Source organism: Scomber japonicus, chromosome 5, assembly GCF_027409825.1.
Source record: "Scomber japonicus isolate fScoJap1 chromosome 5, fScoJap1.pri, whole genome shotgun sequence".
Lineage (NCBI taxonomy): Eukaryota > Metazoa > Chordata > Actinopteri > Scombriformes > Scombridae > Scomber > Scomber japonicus.
In genome coordinates, this window is record NC_070582.1 from 10,204,345 (window position 1) to 10,230,614 (window position 26,270).

The window sequence follows — 26,270 nt, forward strand, 5'->3', positions numbered from 1 at the left end:
GTTATGAAGCTCAATACAACTTTTGCTGAACAAAATATTTTTCTGGCACCCTAACGATTGTAAAGTGAGACATGGAGCTCGAGGCAGAGAGGGGGGATTATCTTTGCAATTAGGTTTACAACAGTCTGTAGTGTGAATTCAGCTCCATACATAGATACTCCATAAGAAGGCTTCATCATGCCGTCGGGTAGTGATAAAACTGCAACATTATTGCGTTGCACAAGTTAATAGGCTTCCCCGGGGAGCATGTGCCTGATCCTGAGTGATGTCTTTTAAGCCACCCTATTGAGTTTACATCGCTCCGTGTTTTATCTGGTTTGCTTTAAGGGGAGACGGTCTTAATGGTCAGTTAGTGTTTTTCTGTCTAAACCCGCTCTGCATTTTCTTTGTACCAACTGGAGTTCCTAGAGCCTGGTGAGTCTGCCGATCTGTAATTAGTGCCAACCATGAACAACCGGAATCCCGCTGAGCGCTGCCACGGGTGGCTGCCCTCACCGCGACAATCTGGAGTTACCCTTTTGTCCTGGGATGTGTCTGATGTGGAGCCAGCTGCCCGCCCTGGGAGTTGAGCCGTGGGCCGATAGCATGGAGAGAGAGAGGGGAGAGGGAGCAGAAAGTTGGGGAGTTGGAGAAGAGTACAGTGGATAGAGAAAATGTATAAATACTACTGAGAGAAGAAATGGGAAGCTGAGTGTACCCTGTGATAAAAGAAGCACTTGTTAAGTAACTTGCATCCAGGAGATGTCAGAACCCTTTTTCTGTCCTCCTGCAGAATCACATTTAAATATAGTATCTGATACCATCTAAATGTGATGCAAGTCCTCGGCTCTTGGAACAGCACGGATGCTTTTTCCGCCCTGGCTTCAAGATGCACAATAATGACATCATGGATAATGTACGGGGTGGCTCTTCATTCCAGTCATTTGTCTAGTCGCTTGGCTCATGCGCTTATTCTTCTACAAATATTATATGCACGCGGTCTCTTGTCGCAGCGTACTCAGGCTGTATTTTCCTCTAGATGCTTGAGTCATGATGTAATCCTTTTGCCATGGAGACAGGTTGGCTGGTTTATGTTGGACTAAGTTGACTTGTGTTGTAGTCTTTTGTTAGTGTCAGTGGATGTTTTATTATCTTTTGTTTGTTTGTTTTTAGAAGGAGAGAATACTTATTTTTACTTTTCTATTCATCACAATGCATCATAATGCATTTTAGATTTAGACACTGAGCTGGGACGCCAGATCAGAAAATGACCTGCCAACTTTTCCTCAGCGGCTGCATTATTTCTTAAATCTTATTTTTATTTGGATTGTCTGACTTTTCAAACTCTTGTAAAGGTCGTGCTGAACTCTAGGTTGTTGTCGTCTTGGGAACAAGGACCTGGCCTAAACACACGCTCCATGGACCATTGCAAACAGTCAGCTGTCCCTCCGGTGGCCTCTCAGCCCACTTAGTCTGCACACATAACCAATCTAGGCACATTGCTGAGAGGAGGAAACATCTGTGTGTTTCATGCAGACACCATAATGTTTACTGATTGTTCAGGAGTGCACTGTTTCTTTTTCCTGTCTGTCAGTGCCATTTGATTTATGAGAAGATACTATATTTGTGTATCTCTCCGAGGAGCTGCAGTTGGCCAAGTTGTAGTTACCACAAAATGAAACTAAACCGGATCACCATCACAATGCATTATTTGGACCTTAAGACAAAACAATCAAGTCAATAAAATAAAAATGAGCCAGTTTTAGATGCAGGAATTTCAGATAAAAGCTGAATGGCTCCTTTGACTTTTCTTTACTGTAACTTTATATTGCTTTTATAAAATCATATTTCTTTGCCACAAACTTGCATGAATGGGACTGTGATAAGGTAGCAAGTCAATGTCTTTGAAACTTTCTCTCGCTCCACATGTTTCCAACTAATAATGTCGTTTGTGGTTTGGGTGTAAAGTCTTTGATTCAAGCTCTGTTGAGCGGGGCATGTTTCCTTTTCCATAGGGATCGCTTAGTCTTAGCTTGAATTGAAGATCAAAGGGCCTGGTGCGTGTCCATTATGTCCAAGGCTCAGGTCCTTAACTTTTAAAAAATCTTTCACCCTCAGCTATCCTGGTAGGTTGGCCCAGAAACTTGGTGATCTCAAGGTGATCATTTTCCAAACTTTAGGCGTGAATATTGCTCATCATGACATCATAACAACATCTTGTGTTACAGAGAACGCCCAGGGAGGCATTATGATACAGACGCAGCCTAGTGAGTAGGTGCAAAATGCTGTAATACTGCCAGGGATGCAATAAAACTGTTTGTATCACAATAGAATTAGTCTGGTGTGCACAGCTCTGGATCTGTCCTGATTACCACTGTTTAACTGTCATAAAGGGACACATGGTGTTGTTTAGTTTTCTGTCCTATGAAGAAATAGTGCACAGTCAATTAGAGCCAGAGGAAGGAAGTGGTCACAGCTAAAACCGGCAGCAAAAGGCAGCCCAGGGGAGAAGTGTCATGACTGTACTCGTTTGTTTGAGATTTTTTTTTTCTTTTTACTTATGGTATGTAGGGTATTTTCAGACTTCAAGTTTGCAGTTGAATATGAAATGCAAATACTAGCGCTCGCCCAAATATGGCCATGTGCAACAACGCATACACCTGCATGTGTTCACACAAACACCCTGTTCACCCCCCAACTCCCATCCTAGCCACTGGCAGTCAATATTGATGTTGGATTATACATTAAAGCCTGAGTCATGTTTAGCAAGTGGACCCTCTTAGAACAAAAAAAAATAAAACAGCTTTCAGTGTAAACAGACTCCCCACCTCTAAACCCTTGGCTCTAATAGTAAAGAGCCACTAGCTGTGCTCAACACTAACAATTCCTTATATAGTTTGGTTTCTTGCCTGAGTACACTACAGTATAAAGAGCACAAAAAACCAGAGTGCCATGGCTGCAGGGATGAATTTAGGGCAGGGGAGTGGTTCATGTCTAATTTTTGTTGACTCATGGCTTTTAATGAGAATTGGTACGTGACAGTGTTATGGAGAAGGGGTTTGGGATGGGTTTTGCTAGTCTGCCGGCTTTATTAATGCACAGTGGCTTTTTGGCTTGCTGATGTGAATGTTTATGGAGATTATGCCACACCAAGTGGGTGCAGTGTTGTTTGTTTTTTTGTCTGGCTCATATTCAGCTCGGTGCCTCGTAGAGCGGCACTGCCCATAAATAATCCTTTTCTAGCTTTTTGTTGAAACAGTTAAACATATGATTAGATCATTTAAAGATAATATGAGGCTACTTTCTTGTAGAAGATGGGGAATACTTTTATTTTTCTTCACTTTCTTGCCCTCACAGATTGTGCTCCCTTGCTAATAATGATGAAGTAGGCTGGTTTTGTATTATATTGAGTCTTACATGCTTGACTGACCCCAGCTTGAAGCAGACAGATTTTACAGGTTAGCTCTCTTATGAAATATGGGACCTCAATACTTCCACCCCACCACTGTTAACCCTGCCATTCCTCACTCCAGTCTCTCTTGTTCTTGTGTAAGCGATCCACACAGCGTGGTACCTGCAAGTTGTTTTACGAACCTCACAACTCACTCTGCTGTTCACTTATGTACAGTCTCACTTTTACATACAGAGACTTTTGAAAACAACTACTTGGCTCTTTCCTTATATAGAAATTGAGATTGTAAAGTAACCCAGAGGCCATTTCCTGGTGCAGGAATTACCTTAAGGCACTGTTTTCTTCAGCTTTAGTTACTTGCTGTGTTGAGTAACACCTAGGTGAGACTAGTTGGGACACTCAGTGCATGTGTGAATCATACATTTTTCCATGCTGCTCTTGATTTAAATTTAAAAGTCCAAAGTCAATTTAATGAGCCTTTATCGTGCGACCAGGTGCACCTAATGTTAACGTTAAGCTGACATCTAACCTCTTGTCTCTCTCTTCTCTTGTTTGCAGGCAAATTGGCTGCAGCCTCAGGATGCCCCGTGTCTTTGCCTGAATCAGCTACTTTTGTTACTTTCAGGCCAATAACACCCCAAGACGACAGGGAGTCGCATAGCCTGGCAGGTATGTCGAGCCAAACTTTCTGTTACCTCTTATTATCTGCATTAATACCGTTATAAAGTCCTTTTGTACGTCACAGTGGTTTTTATTAATGTTGGATTTGCAAGAACTTTCTCCCTTTGCTGCATTAAAACATGACAAGACTGTTAGACCGTTTAATACGCTGAGGGATTTTTTTTATGGATTTTTCTTCATTAGGAGTTTAGTCTTAGTACAAAACTGTCACTGTTGTGGGCCTGTTGTGTGTTATTGGGCTATACAAATGAACTGGAGCACCACCGCTAAACTTAATGAAAGTAATCTAAATATTAAAGTGTGTAATTACCTTTAACATCACCGCAAGACGGCCAAGAAAATTTAGGAAAGTACAATTTACCAGAAATTTCCTGCCACTTGGCTGCACTTATTAGGAGCATGGGCTGTCCATCACATGTATTTATTTAGTTTATTGTATTTTTGGGAGGACTAACATTTAAAATACTGTAATTATGTTAAATACTGTAGCACATTATTGGCAAAAAAATTGACACCTTCAACCTGGCTCTTTTACAGCCAGACTGCTTTTGATATGTTATTAGTTTCGATAGCTTTGCCTCCACATAATATTTGGAGTAGACTTAGTCTGTCATACAAGCGATTAGTCATCCTTGTAAAGGGAGACTAGAAGGCCATATTGTTTGTTTCAGTTTCTGGCCATGTTGCCTACACTGATGTTTGCTAGTCCTTTGCCTGTCAGTGCCCCTCCATAAATCTTCCTTTCTTTAACCAGTATTTTTATGCTCTGGCACCGAAAAGCAACTATAAAGCAGTCAGACTTTTGTCAAACCGTTCAACAACTGCATATTGTGAGGCCTAAAATGCGTCACAAAGTAACAAAGGGCAGGGAAAGGTTAAAGTTTTTTTTTTTTTGTTTGTCCCCACACATTTCCCAGCACCACAATGAGAAAGCGATGACATATTTTATTTAGCTTACTAATTAACATGTTGTGAAAATGATTCCCTTGGAGTTTAATTTGAGCTAAAATCAGGTATGGGAAGGGTGATTATTTTCGGTGTACACTCATCTAATCTTTCTGGGAAATGATTTCATCCAGTCTGACTTCAGGACCAAGGTATTTCAAAATTGTAGCTTTGCATCACCTACAAAGCTCAGCAGCTATTTTCAGACACGCTTTGTTTTTGTTCTGTTTTTGGTAGTTATTACCACCTCTACTTTGATGGCTTTGTTGTGTCGTCTCTTGCTGTATTTAATGCCAACGTAGTTACAGTTTCTGTCCTATTTCACATCCATAATACATATGTTCCATTCCTTCGCCTTCATTCCTCCTCCTGACATGATCTGTTTTGTCTGTTGTGTCTTGCAAAACATACTGTTGTTCTTGTTGCTACAAGAGAACAGTTTCAGTGGCAGATGTCTGTCTGCTGGTGCTGCAAATGTTGAGCATCTGCTGTCATATATATAGTATCTCATCTCTCTTTCTCTCTATGTATAGGCTCTCTCATTATATATATGTATATAGTTATTTGAAATATTTACTTTTTTATGACGTGACATGAACACGTTAATGATAGGGTTGTAGCTTTATTTACGATGACCCCATTTAAATATGTTTGTGGAACTAAAAATATGTCGTACTTCACTGTTTTCAGGGCAGTGTAAACCCAACTTTTGTGGGAAATGTCATGTGCAGTGCGAGATCTCTCATGATCCCGAGCCCTAATTAGCACCGTGGCGATATTCCACATTTGTCTTTAGATGCACTTTGAAATGGCTCGAGCATAATTGGACTTGCCAGTTCTTTGGCTGAGTCCAACCAGCACACATCCCTCTGTGTTCACAAGCTCCCACAGATAGGCCCCTACCACCATCCAGTCTCATGAAAGGATCAGGGGTATCTTTGGGGATGTCAGGGGGGTGGGTTTGAGGGGTTTGTTTTTGACATAATTATCTTCTGAATGCTGATTCACTGATAGCGTGGTCATTAACTTGAATGTGCTCAAGAGGATGCAAGAATGTGGCAGCCACATCTCCTCTTGATTTCCTCCGGGGAACCTAATTAGTGAGTGTGGGGAGGGCGTCTGGGGTAATAATTATCCATGAATATATGATAGCAGCAGTGGAGGAAGTTGTGCTGTAGTTGACGAACATTTACTGACATACTACAGATTGTATTGAAAGAAAGAATCCCCCAAGAAAAGGTTCATTCGAAACCTTGACATAAAATTATTTAATTTATTAATATAAAATTCTCTGCCTGCTTCTCTTTATGGTTCTTAGTGCTTGGAAGATATCCTCAGGCATCTTCAACTCTTCAGTCAACATGTAATGTGCACAAATGTAATATTGACAGTCGTCCGATTTGGCTCCTGAAGGGAAGTGCTAATTACTTGGTTGCTACACATGAGGATACCGCTCGAACCAGTTTAAAATAGACAACAGATGATTGGACCAGTGAGGTTAGTTGATGTGAGAACTGAATGAAATGATTTGCTTTGATCATATTGACCTCATTATTTTACAAAAATGGAGTGTCTTTATTTTCTTCTGCCTGCAGTATATTGACAATTGCAGACTTTCAAATCAGCACACCAACACCATTTAATTGATTTTCATTCCTTCCTGCTGGTTCTCTACTCTCTCTCTCTCTCTCTTCCACATCCAACAACTTTCTGGGTACTAAAACAGATGCAATAAAACAAACAAAAAGCTAAACACACATCAAATTAAACACTTACGTCAAGGCCCATCAACTCCCTTCATTTTGAGCTAATCCCTTGATTATGATTGTTAGAGTAAATGCAGTGTAAACACTTAGCTCAAACCTCTGCCCTCTTTGTGAACAATTTTCACATTTTTAAGCAGATGATGTATTTCAACATATTTAGTTTGTGTCTCGAGCAAGTGACAGCTGTTGATCTGTTGTGTTCATCAGAGCTGGTCATGTCAGAACAGAACGCATAAGAAGCTTGGTTTTCAGGACTTGTTCAGTTTCAGTTTTTTTCTGTAGATTAGATTCATCCCCACTGGAGTTGATAAGGCTGTCAGGGTCAATGCTAAAGACTGGATCTCTGAAATGGTGTTTTTGTGGTTCATAGAAAGGGTTTGGACCTTTGTTCCTGCTGTTGTTATTATGGGTGTAACAGTACTAAAACATTCACAGTTTGGTATCTACTTCAGTTTTGGGGTCATGGCTCAGTATGATTTTGTACAACAGAAAAAAAGAAAAGTAGAAAATAACATTTTGTTGTCCTTTTGAAAAACAAAATGTATAATAATACCGCTGTGTATCGGTTGTCAATACATTTTAAGGTATCAATTGAACTAAATCGATACCAAGCAGCATCAAAACATCTCCCGTCAAATGGTACCTGCCATCGATCCTTTTTGCACCCAGATCCAGAAAATATGACTTTTTGTATGGTCTTGCTCACAGCCAGTCAACACAAGTTTTCTTCCATTTAATGCGACATGTGATTGGCCCACTGCCACAGCAGCTGTGACATGCTGATTTTGAGCATGTGTGTCACATGCACACATAAAAATTTGACTTTCAAAATCCATTTGTGTAAAATACTTTTTAGATGTGGAGGAGTGGTGGCATTTTATGCAATGTAATGCTTCTATTCACATGATGGGTATCAAATGAATTACTCAATTGGTATTGGTATCACTTAAAGGGTACTTGGGTTGGTACTGGAATCGTCATTTTTTTAAACGATACCCAGCCCTATATTACAATAATAATAATAGTAACAATAATAATAACAATAACTATTACTGAAAAAGTTTGGTTGTGCTTCAGAGGAAAAGTTCCCTGAAAGGAGTCAGGACATGCAACGTTTTATTCTGATTTATGGTCTAACAGTACATAAAGTCTCATGATGTCATATGTAATCATTTATCAGTCAGAGGGACCAAACTTTTAACTACATTTTTCTCTGTCATAACTGGATCTTACAGCTTTACTGTCTGACCACATCAGAAATCAAATAGTTGTTCTGAACAGATTCACTCAGACACAGAGTGAAAAGCTGACTATCACAGGGAGAAGAGGGGGGCGGGAAGATGTGGTACCGTTCAACTAAGGAGATAACGGACAATATTTTAACAATAATGTTGCACATGGTCAGTTTTTTAATGGGTCTCTCAATTGTCATTCTTCAACCCAGCTTGCTAGCATACATCTATGAGCACACTATAGCTAAGTGGTACACTGCCGAAATGTTTTGAATTACTATTCTACGTGTTAGATAAAGTTTATTGTTAAACTATTTTGACAGTCGTTTTTTGAGTCACGATGAATACTGAACTGAAGAAAGTCCAGTACTGAACTGAACATCGACAAATACGATGTAAGATGATTTATCCATTTACCTGCAGTTACACAAAGTCAACAAAACTGCAGCAGTATCAGCGGATTTAAGCGGGAGCATATCAGAATAGGCTTCATGTAGACAAAGAAAACAATACATTACTTCTGTTTAGATGCTGTTTGCTTTGCTACAGCGGCCAAGTTGATCATTTAGGTCTCTGTGGAGTATGTGAGCACTCTGAAAGTCGGGCTGTATTGACTGGTACTGTGTGTGTGTATATATATATATGTATAGATCCATTAAGATTACACACCGTCGACTCATAGAAGCTCTTTAAGTTACTCTACTTATTGATTGCTGCACCTCCCCTGCTGTGATTGCCCTTGATAAATGGATTAGGATGTACCCTTTGCTTTTTGCCTCTAGAGTTACCATTTCAACAATGCTCACTGTAAGTGCCCTTGCAATCCAGCCTCAACAGTAAACATTGTGAAGTTTTCCCATTAGGACCCCATTGATAAGGTTTAAATCAATTAAGCTGTAGAAAATATCTAACTTCCGGGTAAATGTAGTGTGGAAGTGGAGAAAGATAGACCTTGGATAGTGGTCTGTCCTTGAAGCCCATCATGTCAGTGGAGGCAAGGTCAGCGGAGATCAATAAATGAGTGTGTGTCTGGAACATGTATTCCCATCACACTCCTGCTCTGGCTCTCTCTCTCTCTCTTTTTCTCTCTCAATCCCTGACTTTCCCTTAAGGCCCCCACTAGGTTGACTGTGGAAACCAGCAGCTGTTGGAGTTCCCATCAGAGCACCTACGTGAGCGAGAGTCACAGAAGTCTCAAACATCAATATCAAATGATCTATGGGTCACCTCCCTGCTCCACTTTTCTATTTCTTTTTTTTTGCCATTAATCAGAGTGAACCTCAGAGGGATAACCGACTTTACTTCACTTGCACAGCTTCATTGGAGCTACACATTTTGCTATTGCCACATTTTTCAAATGACAAATATTTCACTGGTGTTGGGCAGAAATCAACTACAAGTTCAGTGTATAGATTTAATTCAGTGCAGCGTTTGTCAAATATGCTAAGGACCTAAAATAGGCATAATTTAAAGATGTACAAAATATTAAAAAGCCATATAATACCAAAACAAAAAATATGGTGATTTCCAGGCTTTTTGGATTAATTAATTTGCTTTACCCATTCTTATAATAAACAGATGGTTTGGTTTGAGTGTAAATTCCAATTTTGTGGGTGCACGTCGACATTATTTTGCTTTCTCTTACCGTCACCTGCTAGTGGAACAAAGGTCAAGTGGTAAAATGACGTTGAGTGACTTCCTGAACCTTCTAGGTCCAGTGGCAGTCTGGGTGGATTTAAGCAGCCTATTCAAAACTGTTTGTGAAGGGTGGGTGGCAGTCTCCCCTAAATTCCTCAAACGGCGACCCCCGTCCCCTCCAAGCTGCTTTTGCTATAGTTGTCCCAGGCCTGTTTCAACTTAGTTATGAGAGGAATGTGCCGTTGCATGAGAAGAGGTCATCACTCCTCATGTCCTGCCATGGCTCTTCCCCAGTCCTTAGTCAAGGCTGCTGAGATATGGACATGCTTTCCCACGCACGCAGCCGCCCTCCTGTTCATCGGTAAAGAATGTGGATATATATCATCTAGAGAGCTTAACTTTAGCTCTATCCAGGCTATTTAGAGGAAGTATCAGCGAGATCGTTTTCTTTCAAGCTCAGCTCGCCCATGCTATGTGGTTTCTAAATAAAGCTGTGCCCCACTTTTATTGTTATTGTCAGAAACTTTGACTTTAAATCAGCCTTAGATGTTCTGTGGTCTCCTTGTGTCATTTTACAATTAGACATTTATTTTTTAATTTCTTTATCTATGACTCACACACTACACATAAGCATATTCATACTGCTCCTCTAAGATGCCACATAGTCATTCTGAATGCATTTCCCTGCAACCGCAACATTGTCACTTAATCAGTTTCATCATTCTTCATCATTTTCCATCATGTGGGATTAAAAGCCGGAGTCGATTAGGCGTGTAAGATGCTCAGGATGTTCAAAAAAGGTCAATGGCATTTTATTATACGTATGACAGTTTATTTACACTGGTGTGACTGAAGACAGGCATATTAGTCACAGTTCAATAAAATCCTGTAATTGTAGTGCTCGATTTTTAACGGGAAGGGTTGGTCATTTGTCTTAGTGCATAAGGAAGCAATTTGGTTTTCTCTCTGAAAATCATGTTACCATGGTTACCCTGTGTTTCTTTTTCCAGTCCTGGCCAATGCTAATCATTTGAAAATGAACTGGAATAAATGATTATTAATCACCTTAGTGATTATTAATCACGGCAATGTCGACAGTGAACATAATCAGACTGTAAGGTCAGCAGAGCAGCTGTCCTGGAGCTGGTTCATACTTTTGTTCAAGCACTCTCCAGGAAGGTGAAGGATTTCTGTCTGAAAGTTGACTCCCAGGTGCAAGGCTGATCGCTCCAACCACTAGATCATACTGTCAGATTAGATTTATAGATTATTTTTCCAGTGTTTGATAAATTGCAGTCATAAAGTAAACTGCAGATTACCTTGATTAAAATTTGTAGTGAGTAGTAATCTATCATGGACGTGGCTTTATTCTCTTACACTGTCTGCCAATCTCAAATAAGCACTCAAGGCTAATGGAGAGGTCCTTTACTTTTGAATATAGATCTAGTTACTTCACATGGTGTCATGTAATCTGTGTTTCAGATTTATTGGCTACTAGTCTGCCCAAAGACTTTCAACTTAATCTGCGCCAAGCCCTTTAGTCTTGCCACCTATTGTTTCACTGTTTAGTCAACCTTGTCTTGCCTGGTTCTTCAAACAGGCTAAAGTTTCAGCTGTTCAGCCTCTGCCCCCTGTGTGGTTTGTGCTTTGAAGTTGGAATGGAAAATTAAATATCATTCTTTGGAGTTAATATTCGAGTTAAAATGGAAAATGTCTTCAAAAAAAAAGTGACACTGCTTTTCAATTGAGCAATGCCTCTGGCTGTCCAATCAAATGGTATTAGCTTTATTTCAGCAGTGTGGTCACAGCTTTTTGCACACAGTCACCTCAATTCTAAAACATAGACAATTTTCATGGCGTTAGGATTGTGATGTGTTTGTATAACCTTAAAACAAATATGTAGCCTCTGTGTTTTCATAGAACTCGTTTTTTTTTAATGCTTACAATATTTCCATGTATTGCACTACTTAACTTAACTACTAGCTTTGTGAGACTTTTAACACCAGAGCTCATTTTTATCAATAGCCACAATAATGGTGCTCTTGTGAAATGGGAAACTTAATTTCTATCTTGTTTGCAACTGTTAAGAAGTGTTGCTATATGCCTCCTTCAGAGCTTGATCGGTTGAATTCAAGCTCAGATTACTTTCTTAATGTCAGTAAGAATGTACAGAAACTTAGAAACAACTCTAACCTGTACTCTCAAATTAAAAGTATTTCTTCCTGCTGCAGACAGATTAGCAGGGTCCACATGACTTGCATTCACTCAGAGAGACACACACACACACACACACACACACACACACACACACACACACACACACACACACACACACACACACACACACACACACAAACAAATACATGATTGATGTCATTAAATATTGGTGGTGATATGCAAGGCCAGATGAGGAGAAGATAGAACATTGCAAGGGTTTTATCATCCTGTCAGTTTTAAAAGGATTTAGCTAGAATCACATTTCAATTTGAAAGAAGTATCTAAACACATGTTTGGGTACACTAGGTTTGGTGACATCCATACTATCCACGTGAGTAAGACTACTGAAATTGTAGAATGCTGTTTTACTGGAAGGAGCTTTCTAGAGGCTGATATCATGTCGACCCAAACTATATTACTTCCAAAAACAGAGGTCACATGTAGAAACAGCCTCCTCCTTTCACAGACAATGCAGTTACTGTATAATCCCTCAGTCACAATTTTTATTAAGCTTTTAGCAAATGGAAATACTGGGTCAGACCAGTGTAACTAGTGGCCATTGTCATCAGGGAGGATGTTGTGAGAGAGAGAGTGACTAACTCTGTATGTAATTCTGCCTTGGTGTGACTCCTCTCCACCCAGCCAGACCCAGTTCATCTCACCCTCTGCTGCATGTTTTTATTTCTGCACTGTTTACATGCCAGCTCTACTGAATCAAGGGTGGGGTGAACGCCTTCCTCCGTCCTCCAACAGATTTCTGACATCTGTCAGTGTGTTCTATCGTTCATGTTCCTCCATAACATCGACACATAAATGGCACTTTCAAGCTTATACACCTTTTTTTATGGAAAATAATCATCTTCTTTTATTGTTTGTTAATGATTATGCTTTTTTTATGGAAAATAATCATCTTCTTTTATTGTTTGTTAATGATTATGCTTATTTCAAACTAATTTCTGGCTTTCGTATCAGACAAAGTGGATTGGAGTCGCTGACTTTAAATCTGGAAGTGTCTGGCTGATGATGTCTAAATGAGATAGCTGAGATTAATCTACCTCAGTTTGGAGTTAATTCCTCACATAATTCATATTTGGTGGTGTCTGAATGATTAAACTGCTCTGGGAGTTGTATATTCTTAATGCTGACCTTCCTCTCTCCAGACGTATTCTTCATGGCAAATAGTGCAAACCAATCAGTGAGTTAGCATCTATACTACATGCATTATTGAGGACTGTGAAAATTGAGCCTCTGTGCTAATAGGTAATCTTTCATCTGTGTTGTACAGTACATTTGATATCTTCGATCTATGAGAGTCTACACCTTGGCCCACAACCCCGTACTCCTGCTCTGTTATTGATCATTTACGCTCTAATTTGGCCCATTTCACGTCGAATAAATGTGCAATCTGTATGCATGTACTGCAGTAAACCAAGGGCCTGGGAATGAACGTGTTTGCGGGAACAGGCAATTTGTGGTGATAGATCGCCTCAAAGGGTCAGTCAAACCCCAAGGAGATGTCAGTATGGTCACCTTCTTTCTTTACATTTTGTTGAATCAGGTAATGGCCCATCTCCATAGAAGATTACAGGGATATGGATTGGATTTACAGTTCCCTACATCAAAGTCAAACCTGTGTTTTAAATTGGACTGATTCCACATAAGTTTATGAAATATTTAACATTTCACTACCAATGTTCATTTTGATTTGTTTGGCTTTTTAGGGTCTTTTTTTTATTGCATTTTAACTAAGACTTACCATGATACTGTGGAATTGTGGTAACCAGTCAGTTTTGGACTTAATTAAAGTTGACAAGAGTTTATGTACATGTAATATAATATAATAATAGATTCAGGACCAGTATAATTGCATTTCATCACAATATGAGTTACAGTGCAACAGTATCAAAGTAGCAGTGTTGGATTTGACTTTAAATCTCAGTTTATGCATGCATTACCAGTCTTGGAGTCACAGTCACATATTAATTCAATGTATTGTAGTGCTTTAGTTGAGAATGTTAGTCTGAAGCAAACTAAATATAACAAAGTACCTTATTAGCCTAATGAACTGCTAATAGAGCATCACATCATGAATTCTGTCCATTAATCATATTTCCATGTTACCATTAAGTTCAAGAAGTCATGACAGCGCAGGTCATTTTTAAAATAAAGATGGACACTTTTGAAAAACGAGCGTGTCTCTAATATAGGCCCAAACCAGATGGTTGCTTGAACTGGTAATGTCATCAAGATGTTAAGACTGAAACTGTATCACTGAGAAAGAATGAGGTGTGATTAAGACAGAGTGATTACCCAGGGGATTTTTGGAGGAGAGTTGTACCTTTTTTGGTTCTGTACCATGAGGATAGATAAGCTTATAGAATCAGGTTCATATGGGTTTAAAGCTTTGGGTTTAAGATGTGGAGGTTACAGTTGTCCCTCAAAGTTGCCAAAGATGTCTTGCATAACCTCAATACTATAGCGTAAAAACAAATCTTTATTTCTTAGCATGCACATTATAACTAGTAATCATTTGTGTTGGAATGCTAACTTTGGCTTTAATGTTAGTTCAGATTAAAATGTAGTGGTAAAATAGAGACCTGTTGTTTAAGCGCCACTAATGGCAGATGTCTGTGACCTTTCATCTAAAAATAAAGTATATATTAGTTGGAAACCCTTCAATCCAAAGTTCATATGGTATTGGCTCCTTCCTTTTCCAGAAATTGTGAATACTCAGGATTATGGCTGCAGGTCACGCCAACAGGCCCCAGATAATTGCCATGTTTAAGTGAATAGTTAGAGGCAAACTAAAGTATTTAAATGAATATGAAATGTATTTTTGTGCCAGTTGGTGATACAAACATTGAAATAGGCTGCAGCACTTAATCACATATCCCCACACAACCTTGAAAGATCATTGGACCCAAACAATGCTATTGTTTGTAGAGGGATGACGACTAAGCTGTAAAAATGACTCAACTCATAAGAGTTAAGATTATGGTTTTATTCCTCCTGTGTCATAAGGTAATAACTTCCTGTCCATGGATTAGTTGTCTGTCCCTTTTCTTTTGAAATGTTTTGTGCTACCCCTTGCCAGTAGGTCCACAGAGCCAAAAATGTCTTCAGATGCCAAATGGCCAAAATGAAATTAGATTCAGAGAGCTTGGCAGGAAGAAAGGAGAAACAGTAGAAACTATTTTAGGGAAGAAAAGTGGGACAGGGTTAAAAATCGACCAGAAATATCAAGTAGATGAAAAGAAAGTTGTGCATGAGAAGATGAATCTCAGATAGATAACATCTACTGTAGTAGTAGAATTGGTTGTTGTTGTGCTGAAGCATTATCAAACTAAGCCTAAACCCTACTCCCAGACATCCATTGTGGGTTGTAGACTGATGAAGGACCTTTCTGCGGCTGTCTTTCCAGCTGCCTTAACACAACACTACTGCCATGATGGCTGAAATTGAACTTGTCAAGACTTGAATATCATAGGAATCAAAAGGAGGAGCAGCTAGAATAAAAGTTTTCGCCGTGATAGAAAATGGTAGAAAAAAATTGCCATTGTAGTGCTCCTCTACTTCGGGGATGTGGCATGTGTAAATGGATGTGAGGTTCATATGTGTAGGCAATTCCTCCAGTGGAAACTAGTTGAAAAAGTGTATTTCTTAGATACCACCTTAACATCATGTCTAATTTCCAGACATATTAAAAGCAATGTCAATTTACACACTTTCATCATCTTTCGTCATCTGGTTCTCGAAATGCAGACAGTTGTTACTAGTTCTTGTGCTCATTGAAGTTAAAATCAGTAATTTCTTGCAGTCTTATGCCGTAAGCTCACTTGGCAGCCTTGTTTCTTCGTCTCAGGGCGTTTTCAGACCTGTGCTTTTTAGTCTGGTTGAGTTGGACTGGTTTGTATTCCCCTTTAGTGCCAATCAATCCAATCTCAATCCAACCCAACTACAAGGCGTACTCTGCAAGTTTAAGCAGCCATAGGCAGGTGTGATTTGCATAATGGGATGCGGATGAGCAAAATCATCAGTTGCCAGAAAATGAATCGAGGTCCGAGCTAGGCTAGCACAACGAAGCGTGTCTCATTTGGCCAGAGGTTACTCCTCCCATCCCAGACACATATCTGACCAGCTAGTGGAGAGAACAGCTTGTAGTGATGCATTGTGGTTAGTATTGATTTGTGTCTGTTCGAAGAAAAACCGATCCAAGGGGAAAACGCACCCAGTTTACAAACTAAACCAACTTATTCAGACCACAACAAGTGAGCTATAGGTTTGAAAATGCTCAAAATCAGTGTGCATGTATATATGAGGATTTTGTGTCAATGCTGATTATTTAACCTACAAAGGTATGTGTCTTATTTCAGCTAGATCTTGAGAAACCACACTTCAAATCTAGTCTAAGGCTAAAATTCACAGTGGTCTGGAGCTACATTGTTATGAATACCCAAACCCCGTCAGGTTGCAACGTGATACGGCTCTTCAAGCCTTCATCGCCTGATCCATGTTTTGGGCTGTGTTGTGGCGTCCTGTTACTGCATGTCTCTCACAAGCTCAGCTGTTGATGGAATGCACGGCTGGTAGAGTTGAAATATTTTCTCGGCAGACTGGCATAGATGTGCAAGCGTCTGAGTGTACCACTTCATGCCAGAGTAAAGCCACAAAGCAACAGAGAGTCTGCCACAAGTTTCCCAAATCAGAAAGTTGCACTGCGTCTGAAAGATTACAATACTTCAGATATGTAGGGAGTGTAGGCACAATAGAAACTTGTACAATATCATTCAAATCCTGTTTTATTAAATCCTTTTTTATTACACAGCTGTTCCTGGAACTAATGAGTGTTTTACATCATCTTTCCATAAAGGAGTGTTTTTAGTTTTTTTTTTATTGTGGAAATGTGAACTTCTCATCCTCTTATAATTGGCTGTCGGTATGCTGTACTTCTCCTGTTGAAATTAATGAGAGGACAATGAAAGTGCACCATTTGTTTCCTCGCTAGATTGTCTTACTTTCTGACAGACCTGAAGCAAACAAATACAATGTGTAAAAATAACTGGCAGCAGCTTCATTTGCAGGCTTGTGTTCAGTAAGCCCCTTTATCTCAAAACTCATTTCATTTTTCCATAATGGCCTTTTGGATTGTATGTACAGTGCTGCTGAAATTCATGATCCTGCTTCCCTGGTGATCAGAGCGCAGCTACCAGTGACTTTGCTCATTATTTGCTACTTTGTGAATATTACGAATTACACTTTAAAGGGGCTAATTTGGGCGTGACATCCTATAAATAGAACTGAGCGACACAAGGCTGTAAAACGCAGCATGGATCGCAGTCACTTGCTGTTCTAATGACTTCATTTCTATGCATCGGGAGCAGCGCTGATGGATTTTGATATCTTTCTGCTCTTTGTGATGACTCAGTCATCACATCTATAGCACTCATGAGGGTCAAAGTATTCTGCTTGAAGACAGTCATGTGAGTTTTTAATGGCTATTCAGAAAGTGGCATAATGACTTTGACATGCAGTCTCACCGTTTTGTTTTCTCTCAACCTGTCTCAGCTTGTCTCACTTATTGAATTACTATCCACTGCTACTTGAATGTCAAAGACAGACCCAGCTTTCTAGCTGCCTATCCAGAATGAGAATGAGTGAGAGCAGAGATTATTATAACAAGCTATTTCTCATCACATTTTGGTGAAATTTGCTTTTTTAAATAAAAAATATGGCACCTGCATGTAAATCCCAGGGCATATGACATAAGCCAAAAGACATGTAGCAGTTGTCTTCTATGTAAAATCACATATATACACCAATAGATGTCTCGACATGCGTTGACAGCTCAGGATATGCAGCTGTCCTCTTCTTCAGCAGTGATGTGCTGCTCTCCAGAGAAGCAATTTTCTAACATTGTCCCCTCAGATAGTCACACCCCCTGCTACTGTACTTTGTATGGTGTGTCACATATGCATTGCGGAAAACAATTAATGCACATTAAAATGACATTACGTTGACATGGCCTGCGTGTCGCACTCAAATGATAGAGTTGTTAACCATCCTCGAGTCTGGCCGAGAGAGGAGTGATCAAGTAAGAAAAAGTGGCAAGAAAAAAAGAGACATGGCTGAGAGGTGAGAATAGGCACTTGACATGTTGGTGCAGGGCGAAAAAATGGAAGAAATTATGCTCTTGAATATAATGCTGCTGAACTGAGCTTCTCAGTGTTTGTGATGGACGCATGGATGAGTTGTCAAGGCTTTTCGCCAACTAGAACACTTCATTTACATATTACAATTGCAAAATCATACAAGGGTTCAATTTCTTTTCCATCGCAGTTGTTCTCAGGCCTGGAAATTGTAATAATAGTCACCTTTACATTAGCTTTCCTTTTCCATGTCCTTGGATGTCATACTTAGATAGCATGCTTAACATCCAGCAATGTATAGTGAAGACACCGATTGGAGACTCTCTTCAAGCCCACTTCTAGCCAGTCTTTGCATCTCTACTGCCGCCTTATTGTCTCTGCCTCATTTTGTCCCTGTCTCTTACCGTGTGACTCACATTTTCTCTGAGGGTCCTTCACAGGTTCTTATCGCAAATTTAGTCTATGGTGTGCCATCCTGCTGCAATCAGAGCAGGAAGACAACATGAGGAGACTATGCAGTTTCTGTACTTAGCAATCATGACCTTCTTGTCTCTTTCCTGTCAACAGCCCCTCTTCACTTGTTCATCTCTCCCGAGTGCTCAACTAATGTGCAAAAATTAGAAATTCTGATGGAAAATATGAGCAAGATCAGGGCATTTGTCTTCAGATGATGATAGTTTTATTTGGAGCATAAGGAAGACATGAAAGTCTCAAAGCAAGTATGTATGTTTTGTCTATATTGTCTACCAAATAGTGTATGTTAATAATACTGCTGTGACAGTAAGTTACTCTTAAATTCAAGTATGGAATATGCCATTAATTGCAGAATATACGGTTACTATATTACATAAATCTGGAATGGACAGCAGAGGAAAAATTCAGTCAGACCTTATTAGTAGAGAGACTTTAACAATTGAATGTTAACTTTCTCCTACCTTAATTAATCTCACTTGCTGTGGTGCAGTAAACAGGAGATGCCATGAAATGTAACCTCATGCAAACATGAAGTTAAGATTTGTTTAGCTTAATGCAAATACATGCAGCTCAGATCAACATTGAAGTCTAAATAGTCCATAGTGTAATGTATGTGAGTGTAGTATATTACATTTGGTGTAGTATAGCAAACTCTGTGTGCACTACTAGTCAAAAGCTTAAGAAAAAACAAATTTTTCTAGTTTTTATTTATATTTAGGCAGCTCAAATTCAGCGAATAACTTCAAATGGTTCAAAGGTAAGCACTAAGAAGACAGTTTAAGTTACCAAAAACTTAAAAATAAAGTACATTTTAAATGAGTAACTTTGGCTGCTTGACAAAGAACAACCCATCAAGCAGCAATGTGGCAGGAGGGCAAAAAGCTAAAAATACATTGCCGTATTTGCTTTGACCCAAAGTTTATTAGAATATGAGCATGATGTCACTTCAGCGGTCCTAACCTCTAATGAGGCTCAGCTGTTTCTCACTATGAAATGGTACTCCTATTTAACAGGCTACAGGTGTGAGAAGTCTTGTTAATTCAATTAGTGGTTGTTCCTGTGGCCAGATGAGGTAGGGGTAACAATGTGCATACCATGGTGGTTTCTAAGGTAACTGCCTCTCAGCGCCCTTTCGCTACTGCGGCTGTGCACTATTATTGCTTGCCTTCCCGCTCCCTCCTGTTATGTGCAGCCTTACTTTAAATGCACATGTCGATAATGACGATGACGGGTACACTGGCTCCGTAAATCTTGCCTCCAGTGACTTTCTCAGGGACACTAAAACAAATTGTATGCATCCTCTCATGATGAATGTAGGGCTTCCTGATTGAGATTTGACTACATTGCTTCCTGCCTTTTTTTCCCCCCATTGCATCCTCAATTCACTGATTAATGATTTGGTCTGTGAAAATGGCCCATTGCAATTTACTATCGACATCACATCGGGTTTGTTTTGTTCAAATTGCCAACAGTCCAAAAGATATTCAGTTTTTGATGACAGGTCATAAAGAAAAGCAGCAAATCCTCAGAAGCTGGAAAAATGCTCAAAAAGATTAATCAGTAATTATCGCAGATTCATTTGCTGTTGATGTACTAATCATTGTATAGTTTCAGCCTTAGCTGCATTCAGTATATTGTACCTTTACACTAATAGTAAAAGTCTTCTATTACATAGCACTCTGCCCTTCTGTGTCACATAATACTGAATTTAATGTATTTCCATTCAAGATTATCTATACAAAATCCTGATTTCCTGTCACAGTCCTGCTCAGAATCACTTGAGTTCACAACACTGACATACGAAAAAAAACACTTTTTTTGCATAATTAGCTGATCTTAGCAAAGGTTATTATACTTTTCTAAATGAATGACCTTTAAATGTTTTCAAGAATATTTTGTTACAGATACCCCTCTCCCAAACTGTTTAATTTTAGGTTAATTAAATGCATACAGTAGCTGAAACTGTGGGTAAGGAGACAACAGAAGGAGAGGTGAAGACTTTGTTCAAAACATACATAAAACAATGAATTTAAACTATTGAAACTAACCTGTCCCACTTACCTCACTGAACTTGAACTGGACCCTTTTGAGTCGTCTCACAATCCCCTTTTCCTCAAATGTGGTCGCCCTATTAGAAAATTGGTTTTTGATCCTTTCCACATGTGTGCATACTTGAAGTGTGACTCAGTATTTTATGGTCACAGATTGATATTGCACCGTTTCATCACTCTCACGATTTTATGTTCTCTACTCGGGTTCGGCTATCAAATATCCTTCCCTCCTGAATATTTTATGACTTGATGCCTTCCTCTGGTTTGGTGAAATGTGCCAAGGCTGATCTGCAGTCATTGTTCTCTAATGATGGCCTTTGCCCTTAAAGTGGGAGGGTCTCTGAGATTTTTGTAGTTGTTACTATTTAATAGGCTCAAATGGTCACGTGAAATATTCATTTTAAATCATTGCTGTGCTCTTGAGAAGTAAAAATTCGACAGCTTCTGTAGAGTTAAATTACATTGTAAATAATGTATAGTGGTGACATACATGCAATGTAATATAATATCTGGTTTGGGAGAAGAAAAAGGAATCACACTCCGCCATATGTATCTCATCAGAGGGTGAGAGGCTTGAGATTACATAGTTGTTGCATTGGTGTTGTTTAACAATTAAGATAAAGAAAGAAATGAAGACTTAACAATTAAGCCTGTAAATTGTAATATTTAAGCAGTATTTATTGATTAGAAGAACAAAAACAAAAAATATATAGATATTTTATATTTTTACCTCAAATGGTTGTCAAATAGTTATGAGTTTGCATTCATGTCTTTCTTTTATGAATTTGTGCAGTCTCTTATCTTTGCTTTTCATTGTGAACATTGCAGTAGTGCATGTTTAGACAACTTAAAAGGATGATGTATCACTTGTAGTTGAAGTAAAACAAAGACCATTAATAATAACATCTCAAGTTATACTATGATAATGATGTTTGTTGTTATTTCAGAGTTCTGATTTTGACCAGACCTTCCTGAAATCCACTGTGAGGTCAGGGTGTGCTTTTAGGCAGGCTCAACTTTCTGTTATTAGTAGAAAACCAAGTGTAGGGCATTGCTTTTGCTTTTAAGTGTATCTGCCATTCAACAGCACTAAAGCTGAGTGTCGTCAAGGCTTTTTGCCATCTCCTTTAGGGATGCGGGAGTGGTTTAGTACACCTCTGAAACCTTTCACAGATGCTGTCTTGTCCTAATTGACATGCAAAGAAAGGCGTAGTCTATGATTGAATCTAAACCTGTCCAAGCGTCACTCATACGCTGCTCTCTAAAGTCTTATCCAGGAATGCATTTCATCATTCTCCCCTTGGTTTTTACAAACAAGTCATCCACTGAGTGAACTGCTTCTTGTCATGCTGATGTACAGTATGTGGGCATTAGACAGTGGCTTTGCATGTCACCAACCTTTTAGCTTGATTGCAAGTGCAGTTGACCCTAGGCTCTCAAACACATGGACCACCCAAAGAAATAGCCCCAGTGTACATCACATTTATTAACTTGTCTTAAAGCATGAGCTACACTTACACTTGACAGGCACCAAATTGTCCTTGTCCAACTGCCGGGGTGCTTGAACCACACCATAGTGGATAATACGTACATATAACTGTCCATTCACTGAAGACAATCTGAGAGTGGCTAGAGACATTCAGTGGGGCATGCAGTGGGCAGTTTATGTAGTTTTGCTTGAGGAATGACATTTCCACAACATACACTGGTGATGTCAGCATTTTCTGGGGATGGAATTCATCTCATTCACTTTTCCCATAAACAGCATTATGTGACTCACAGTTGGAGCTCTTCTACATCTTGTTTCTCTCTGTTAAATAATCAGTACAAAAGATAAACTATTGCATTAAATAAAGAGGTAAAAAATGTTGGGTTACAAGTTAACTACGACTTCTAAGGTGGATTTCAGCAAGAAACAGCTTAAACATCTGTTAAGATAGGCAAAAGCTTTTTTCTTTTGAGTAAATTTAGCAACTTAGGCAGAATAGGCACTTCATTTTGTTTATAACTTCTACAAAGTGAAGATCTATTACCGCTTTAATTCACGCTTCTGGTTGACTTCTTCTCCATAGCAACCGCAGCTGAGCCTCATGGGTAGTGAAGTATTCTTAGCCATGGTGGTCATAATATAAACCTATAGGATAGTTACATTATCTGGGACAGTCCTGTGTTTTTGTTGTAAGTAATACTGAGATTATTGTTGATATTGTTGAGGCGTCCCTTCTCATTTTGCAACCTTATGCCTTAGCTTTGTTTTTTATTTCCCGTCGATATACTTAAATTTTCACTTTAAATGTTCTTTGAATACACATGGCGTGGAATTCAGCTGCTTCAGATGATCTAATAGTTGTAAATACAGACGTCTGTAAAATAAAATATTTAAACTACCTTTAATTGCAGAAAATCACATGGAGAATACAATTTACCTTAAAGTAATCTATTCAAGATTCTCATTCTCATTTCCACCACTATTAATTGTAGAGCTCAGATCCGGTGCTACAAATATAGGACAAAAACAATTCAGTGCTTTGCCATTATCACTTTCAGTCACCCGGCTCCCGGAGCTCAACCTCACTGACGCAGAAGCCCTTTCATATGCTTTAATCCTGTTAATAATTATTTGCTATGCAGCTGAAGAAGGAGGGCAGATTGAAAAAAGCACGAGAATGCTCTGCTCCGATAGTGGCATTGAGAATGAGGGGGAGAAGAAGACTTGGAATGGCTCGTGGTGTGGGAGTTTCAACAACCATGTGTTGTCCTTTCCAGACATTTTCACTGGAAATGAAAAAAACAAAACACAGAATGGCCTCGAGGCTTCATCTGAAACTGTTTGTATGCCAAAGGACAACATTCCTGCCTTGGATAAAGAATGGTTGAATTTAAAACGTATTTTCCCCGTGTTTCTGCCTCAACTTTCTGAGGGAAAAAATTGGATGTCACTGATATATAAAATGCATCATTCACTGTTGCCCTCCATACTGCTGCTGACTTCTTTTTCTGGTGAATTCTAATTGGCCTTGGCTTATCTGTTCCCTGCTGTTCTTCGCCATTGAAAAACGTCCCCCTCCTGGACCAGCTCCTTATCTGGAGTGGCTCTGAATGGGCTCAGAACAGAGCTGGAATCAACATCCCTACTGGTCTGCTGGCAAGGTCGAAAAAGGAAAGCATTGGCTAGGGGCGACAGTGAGCCAAGGAGCTAAACAGTTTCTTCATCCTCCTCTCTCCACTGGGGTTGGAGATAGATTACTATGACATTCTTCCCTCTCTCCATAGATACGAGAGCTCACTCTGGCTCATACTCTTGTTATGTCATGTTTACTGGAGCCGTGATCCTAAAGCTAAAATGTCTCCACGTTGCTGAGAACTAGGAAAACACTAAATCTTTGATGCAGGAAAAAACGTGTACATAAAGCAGTAATTCTGTCTCTCATACCCACACATTTGAAGCTGTTTTTCTCCGCTCAGGACATTAACATCGCCACAAAACTCCCCGAACCACAATAGCAGTGTGGATTGACAGGACTATAATGCAGTTGGACACGGTAATCCTTAACAGCATCTCACAGGTCATTGCTTTGTGGAAGTTGTGAAATTTCAGCAGAACTGGCATCCACAAATGGCTATGTCTGGAAAGTGTGAATTTTCACAAAGTAGTGCAGTACTTGTTCAAAACATGTTTTTTTGTTTGGAACGGGTCGATTGCTTATTAATTTATATGCATGTAACAATTGTATCAATTAAAACGATAATGAAACATACATTAAATGGTTTAAATCAAGACAAAAACTTCACCAGTGAGACTGAATAGAGTTTGAACTGTAGACACTGTTTCAATTGGTTGATTTTTCTGCCAATCAAATGTGTCTGGCTAGTTTTACTGCCTCTGCTTCTGCCTTTGTCCCCTTTAATATTAAACGTATTGTGTGTCCACATTGCACTAAATTCAACACTGTATGTCCTTGGCTCCCTAGCAATACACTCACCAATTGTAAAGTTGATCAGATGAATGGTTTTCAAGATATGCAAAGGACACACACACACATACATACAGACAGTGATTCCTTGTGTTTTAATTAGATAAACTGCTGTGCCCGTTGAAAACCTTTATGAAACATCCTGCAGTAAGACTTGAACCTCACATGCCACATTTTGGTCACATACTCTCGAGAACCACTCATCCAAACAACTTCACACTTGAGACTGTTCTTTCTTGGGTCCACAGCAATAAATCTGTCAGGTATGACGTAGATTGAATGAATGGTTTTCAAGATATGCAAAGCGCAAACATTGTTACATAGCAGAGAGACAGACAGAGATTCACTGCTTTATGTAGACAAATGAATAGTAAGTGATTATGTCCTTCCATCTGTCCTTCCTCCATTCCTTCCTTTCGATCTCTCTCCCCCTCTTATTTCATGAGTCATTGAAATTGGTGATTGGGATTCTGCTCTTGCTTCAACTTTTATAATGTCGTTAAAATAGACTTTTATGAACCCAGAGCTCCTTAAGAAAATTGATTTATTGAGATTGTAGGTAAATCGCCATTTAGGAAGAAGAATGACGCAAGCCTCACATCCCTCATTCATTTAATCGCTGCAGACGTAACATGTAAAAGGAAGTCTTTATGGTGACAGAGTCCTCCCACCAGCAGTTAGGGCAGCTTCTAGTGAAGGACAGAGGGATGGATGATCCTTTTGTGTTCCCTGTCATGTTGAAGTGTCAAGTTGGGGGAAGAAAAAGGAAGTGAAAGACTGTCTGGGTTTCTTTGATAAGCAGAGGGATGACAAATCGTGAGATGGGCCAACATATGTCTGAGGGCGGCAATGAAAAACAGCTGTGTGGTGGTGTTTGTGTGTGTGAATGCAAACATGACAGCAATATTTATGCAAGGGGTAGTGCCTCCTCACATACAAACACAGCTCGCATTCACAGATGAAAGGCGGTAAACCTTAATGGCAGGTTGGCTGTACATAATGGTGTCTAACCACAGGCATCTTTCTTGGAAGCCATCTGACATTATGTGTGGTCACAGACAGTTTGTAACCGTTGAGTCAGTGGAGCTACAAGTCACTGGCAAACCTGCCCTGTTTAAATAAAAATCATCTAGAATATTTATCTTCTAACTTGTTTATTGTGTCATTTGGTTCTGTCAAATATGTACAGTAGACAGTAAATAGATAAAATAGCCTACATAAACTGCTAGATTCCAATTTTGAGCTATTACAGTAACAGCATTTGAGAGAAAATTAATTACATAAAAACCAATTATTTATCATCGTAAGAAAAGATATACTCTTTAGTGGTTTTCACCCTGTACATTTAACGATGAGGAGCATTTTTCTTACGAAACATTACCCGGCATCTTAGTTGTGGAACACACGTGTTTATTTATGTGGAACACAGAATTCATCCTTGAGCGAAATACAATATCCTCACTGTGTCCTACAGTCATGTGGAGCGATCAGATCAGTAATATTTCCATGGAGCTATACTTAATTTGATCCGTTAGATAGAGGAGCATCAGCGGTCACAAAGGCCACAAAGGCTCCCTGTGGTATTTTAATCCATCTCACAGCAAACTCCTGCCTGTATCGGCTGTCTGTTTTTGTTTTTTTTTTCTTTTTGTTTCTTTTGTGAGGACGTTCAGATCGGTATTTAATGGCAACCCATTCCTGTTTTTTTTTTATCCTAGTCCCTTTCCTCTGTTCTTCACAAATAGAGAAACAAAG

The 26,270-nt window shown here is 39.3% G+C and overlaps 1 long non-coding RNA gene across 1 annotated transcript in view; it reads left to right on the plus strand.

Annotated features, from left to right (window-relative positions):
- The window catches only part of LOC128359213 (uncharacterized), a 73,296-nt gene that overhangs the window by 15,813 nt on the left and 31,213 nt on the right, over nucleotides 1-26,270 (plus strand). The window contains exon 2 of the long non-coding RNA XR_008321430.1: nucleotides 3,950-4,060. This is a non-coding gene — a long non-coding RNA (uncharacterized LOC128359213). The remainder of the gene's footprint in view (nucleotides 1-3,949; nucleotides 4,061-26,270) is intronic.